The sequence below is a fragment of the Miniopterus natalensis genome, chromosome 6, assembly GCF_054644295.1.
Source record: "Miniopterus natalensis isolate mMinNat1 chromosome 6, mMinNat1.hap1, whole genome shotgun sequence".
NCBI classification, from domain to species: domain Eukaryota; kingdom Metazoa; phylum Chordata; class Mammalia; order Chiroptera; family Miniopteridae; genus Miniopterus; species Miniopterus natalensis.
Genome location: NC_142086.1, coordinates 23410926 through 23416944, shown reverse-complemented (window position 1 = coordinate 23416944; position 6019 = coordinate 23410926).

The window sequence follows — 6019 nt, the reverse complement described above, 5'->3', positions numbered from 1 at the left end:
ATTCTGGAATAGGCGGTAAAATTTAAGACATTAAGATGAATGTTTTGCAATATGTGCTTTAAAAAGTTGTCGTCTATGATTTATTTCCCTTCCAGTGCTTATGAACAACATCAGGGCAAATTGTTTTATGTGTGGTTTAAAAATCATTAGTATGCAAATAGTGTATGATATCAATTTAGCCAAGCGAAATGAGGCTAGGCTCGTTAATCAAAGTAGATTGTAAAAATTTGGCAAAGAGCTTGAAGCTGGAATTACTTTTGATACTTGAGGACTTTTAGTGCTATACTTTGTTATCTTTTTCCTTAATTAATAGGGAATGCAGATAATTATATTTTTATATCCCTTTGGCCCATTTATACTTAAAAATCAAATTTCTTATTATTCTGACCCTCCTTTATTCTGGTTTAGTCACCTGTCTGTTTATTGTTGGCAAACACACCATGAACTTTCTCACCCCAGAGCTTTTGCACTGTGCTCTCTTTGACAGAATGTTTCTCCCAAGACCTCATTAGGGTTGGATCTTTTTAGTTTTCTGCTCAAATGTCTATATATTAGCCAAGACTTTCCTTGGAACCCCTCACAAAATAGTAAACTCCCACTTTTACTACCTGCCTGGTTCTGCTAATCTCTCTTAACATTCACTATTTCATTCCTCTATCTTTGTGACATACTCTGTATTCCTTAGCATATTTGGCTATTTTCTCCCTCTTCCTATGTTCTACTTATCTATTGTATAATATAGTACACCAAAACAATGGCTTAAAAACAATGAGTCATTTATTTTACTCATGAATCTGGAAATTGACCGGCCTTAGCTACCAGGTTCTCTATCAGAGTCTCCCATACAGTTGCAGTTACACAGTGACTGGGGTTCAAATCATGAAAACGCTCATAGCCTCACCTTCCCCACACCTGAAGACCCAAACATGTTGGGGTTGGAAATGCTGAGGCTCCATAGTCGTTGCCCTATCTCTTTATGAACTTTCTTCTCAACATGGCAGTGTGAGAATAGTCAGGAGCGTTACAGAAAGACTCAGGGTTCCAAAGCAAGTGGAAGAGTTATTTTTTCTGACCTTGTTTTGGCCTCATATAGCACATAACTGCTGCAGAATTCTGGTCATTGAATGAGCCACCAAAGCCTGCTCAGCTTCTAGTGGGAGGGAATGAAACTCCAGCTCCCGATGCAGGTGGGGCAAGGGCCTACAGGAACAACTGGGGCTAGAAATGTTGCTGTAGTCAGTTTTGGAAAAAGGCGTCTGTTACTCTCCATTAGAAAGTAATGTCTATATGGGCAGAGGCTTTGTTTAGGTCCCTGCTATATCCACAGTCTTCTTCTTTTTTTGAATAGCTAAATAAATAAATGGATAAAAAAAACCCTTAATGAGTAAAACCCAATTGTATATGACCAATGTTTCCAATATTTTAATAACAACAGAGAGGAAGTTACGTAAATGCTCATAGCTATGTACTTAAAAGGTGCTGTGATTTCTTTTTTGAGTAAAGTTTCCATTAAATAGTTTTTTTCTTTATTAACCCAACATAGATTTACCGAATTAAGGGTAAATCAGTCACATCTAGTTTGAAGTGGGTATTTCCACTTCAATCTTGATTTTATGAATAATTTGAGGATAGAAATAAGTCACACAGCGAAGACGCTCTAACATTTTTGTCTCAAATTCCCTTAATGTGTTACTGTTTCTTGTAGGAGGCCTGAGAGCACTCCATAATTAATTACTCACTAGAAGATAAGATTCCTGTCTTCAGGACCTTCTTTGTTGTGCCTCAGAATTACATATTTAGTGTTTAATATCACCCCTAGCACATAAAATGTTCTTAAAGTTTATTAGAGGGGCAATAGGTGAAAATTATTACCAAGTTTATAGGTACAAATTGAAGATATTTTGAAAGTCTTAACTTCAAAAGAGAATAAATTCACAGAAAAACTTGATATATGCTATCTTAGTTTGCCTTAGATTTGTTTATCTTTTAAACTCTGCTAGATAAATATGTTTTAACTGTTTCTCAACCTTTTGGCTAAGATCAAAAGTAGATATAAGTTTATGATAAGACTTAAGTTTTTATTGTAATTTATTAGTGAGATGCTAAAAACCAAATAAATCACAAGAGAGCAAAGAATAAAAAGAAAAATTTAAAACTAGATAATCTATTTGAGAAAAAAGCTCATTTACAGACTATTGTTTTTAGAGTGCATTGTTATAGTTTTTTTGTTTTTTATCTTTTATTTTGCTCCACAGTATTGTCTATATCCTGTAACAGCTTAAATTATTTTTAAAAAATGCTTTTTATTATAAGATGCATTTTCTTTTGAAGAACGTGTGTTTCTTGTCACAGTATGTTTGAGCAAGCTGGTTTCTCTCAGCCCCTGAGTCAGTGTATGGTGCAATCCACCTGAAGCCTACATGTGAACACTAACCAGATGCGGTGTGATGCATTCCTCAGTGTGACTATATGTTCAGTACAGGTGAATAGCTGGTGAATGAAAAACCTGTCAAAGTGGGAGACTTACTATTAGCTATATGTACATCTTACGTAGACAATAGATTTGATTGCTCAACATTCCTTTCAAATGTGAAAGACTAGATTTGGAAGAGAAGATCTGCAAACAAAGAAGCATAAGTACTATCCATCAAGTGTCATAATATGTAGCGTACTTTTCTTTTTAAGGGAAAGCCCATTACTTAGTCCATGAAAAATTAGAAAACAAAATTGTCTAAAGACCAGAAAATGGAAAACACAAACTATAGGTTTAGCACTAGTCTTTTATCACAAATTGAATCAAATTGACTATAATCTGAAGAATCCACAGTAAAGCATGAAAATTGATAAAATAAATAAAACAGTAATTCTTGTTTAGTGAAAATTAAAGAGCTAAAGAATGCTTTGGGAAAATTTTATTCCCTTTTAAAAAATTTATTTTCTCATGATTCTCTTAAACTTCTTTTGTGTGTGTGACACACCTAAATTTGTGTGGCCTATGTGCACATATATACTTATATATTTAAATGTAGATTACAAGAAGGCATAAAAAGGGCACAAATATAAAGAAGAAGGATTGGAGTATTGCATATATGGAAGTAACTGGCTTGTGATCTTAGATATGTCTTCTGAACCTCTGAAATCAATTTTAGACAAGGGTAACTCCTGCCATGATTTCTTCATAAGTTAAATTAATTTTAAATAAAGTAAGGGGAGAGGAATCATTTCACAAACAAAAGAAATGAATTAATTATCCATTTAAAAACAGAGTAAAATGACATTTTATAAAGGGGCTAGGTTACAAAAATCTCATACAGCCAAAATTACTCTTGAAAATCACAACAGTTAATTTTTATTTGTTTTCAGCATTTTAGTTCTGGAAAAGTAATTAGAAAATTAAACTTTATGAAATTAAATACAGAGATGTTTCTCTCTTTCCAGTCCCTCTCTCCCTTTTCTGTATTCCCTCTTCTTTACTTCTCTCTCTCTTTCCCAGTTCAATTATCTTTACAGAGCATGTAGTTATATTTGTGTAAACTAAATGGGTGTGTGCTAAGACTCTACTGTTTCACAAATAAACATCACACTATAATTACACCATAATTATGCGGAACGTAATTTCCACTTACTGATGATGTAGAGGTTGGCTCTGGTAGCTGCACTGCATGAGTCCATCACCGTGAGAAATAATTTCCCGGTATTTGGTGATGTTTAAAGAAAAAAAATTTATTTCATGCTTTTCTGTTTTTCTGTTATATGAATTTCAGCAAAATAGAGCTTAAATACAGACATTTTTTTTTTTTATGCCTGAATAATTTTCAACATAATAGCTACCTTTGTTTTAAAAACAATTCTGCCTAACTTGCTCCCTCTCCATCCTGGCAACTCAGTTTTCTTAGGGCCTCCTAGTAGCCTCAGCAAGCTTAATAATGCAATCAATTAAAGTGTCTTTGGCAAGCCAACTAAGGTTAAAATTGTATTACGGCCAATGGCTTATTTAAGGACCTTTTCTTGACACTTAGGGTATATAACTCAACATAATGTGCCAAGTTCAATAATGAGATTAGCTGGTTATTCTGCACAATCGGATAACAACTTGATTGTTTGGCTTAACTACAACTGGCGCTGATAAAGTTAACTACAAGAAAGCTATGAACAACCAAAAACTTTTCAGGATATGAACAGGCATATCTGCTAATGGAAATGATAATTAAAATATTTATGATGATTTACCACTTAAATATTTGTTCCATATCATTAACTCTTGTCTTAGAACTACCCAATGAGGTGGTATTCCTATTAGGTATAGATATGGAAAGTGGGAATCAGGAAAGTTAAATGTTGAGCTCAGGGTCATACTTTCAAGTACAAGGGGAAGAGTATAAACCTGTCCTTCTGATGGCAAACCTGTGTGCAAATCAGTTCTTTAAGAAGATATTGAAAAAATATATATATACACAAAACTATATTGAAAATATAAAATGTACAAGATATTGAATACATATAATGTACGTATACAATATATGTAAAATACCAAAATATATATAAGTATATATATCAATATTATATGACATGATGGCAAAAATTACACATTTTGGAGTCATGGTAAGTGACAAGATCTAAGTTCCATTACATCCTAGCTGTACAAACCTCCATGAGCTTGAGTTACTATACACAGGGAAAATAGGAATAATTATTGTACCTCTTGAGAGATACAGTGAAATATTAAGCATTGTGTCTGGCACGTAATCAATGCTTAATAATAATAGTAGTGAGGGAAAGGAGAAGAAAGATAAAACATCAAGATTTTTCCCTTTGTTCAAAAGGGATAGTCAGAAATTTATCAGGCAGGTCAATGCTTCTGATACAATATGTAGATTTAGCAAGCATTTATCAATGCTTCTGATACAAAATAAAAGAATATTTACAAATGTTATGTATTTTAGCATGTCAAAAAGCATGATATCAACAATGACTAAAGGAGCTAAAATTGCATAGTGGGAAATGCTCTTGCAAACGGGCTTGACAATCACTGCCAGGCCTGGAATCATTTGCTGATTCTGAGCATAAGCAGAAATGGGCTTAACTTAGAAATGTGGACTTCCCTGAGGTAAAAGAAATCCAGAGGAGTTTTTGAGTGTTCCACAGGCTGTGTGATAGGGTAGAATCGAGAGCAACCTAAGTGCATGGCCATCTTTCTTGATGAGACGTTTGTTGCCGAGTTGTTTGTGTTGGGTTGGGGATGTAGGTGGGTCACGGTGGTGGTGATGATGGTCGTGGTTAAAGGCTTGATTTGTAAACTTCTCAAATGCAGAATAAAATCTTCCGCCATCTCCTACACTCAAGAGACAAAATCCTGCGAGAGCAAGTGGGGCTTGCTCCAAATATATTGGCCGTTTTGAGGTTAAGACATTTGCCTGAGTTTGAAGTCATAGGGGCAAGAAGCAATAGAGCTACAACAAACCAGAATAAAACAAAAGCAGAACTCTCCGATAAGCTATATATAGTCTTGATTGGATTGAGGTGATCAGTTGATCATCTAATCTGCTAAAGTTGAACTCTTTTTTAAAGAGGAAGAAAGGAAATACAATCTAAAGTCTCTATAATTATTTTAGACATCATATGACAATAAAAAAATTAAGACATGTGAATAAAGAGGAAAGTGTGACAGATAATTGAGAGAAAAACAGATGATAGAAAACAACCCCAAATAATCAGATATTGAAATTAGAAGACAAGAACTTTAATGTAACTCTTATGTATATGTTAATGAAAATGGAGGGGTAAAAAGACAAAACCAATAAATAATAGATAATTTCTACAGAATTTTATAGTTTATGCAATTAAAATGTTATTTTAGAAATTAATTACAAAAATACTTAAAATTAAGAACTCATTATATGGATTTAATAGCTGACTGGGCATAGTAAAAGACAAAATTCATAAACTTGAAGCTAGAGCAATAGAAGATATTCAAACTTAAGTAAAAATAGGAAAAAATAAAGAAATCAACAAAGCTCAT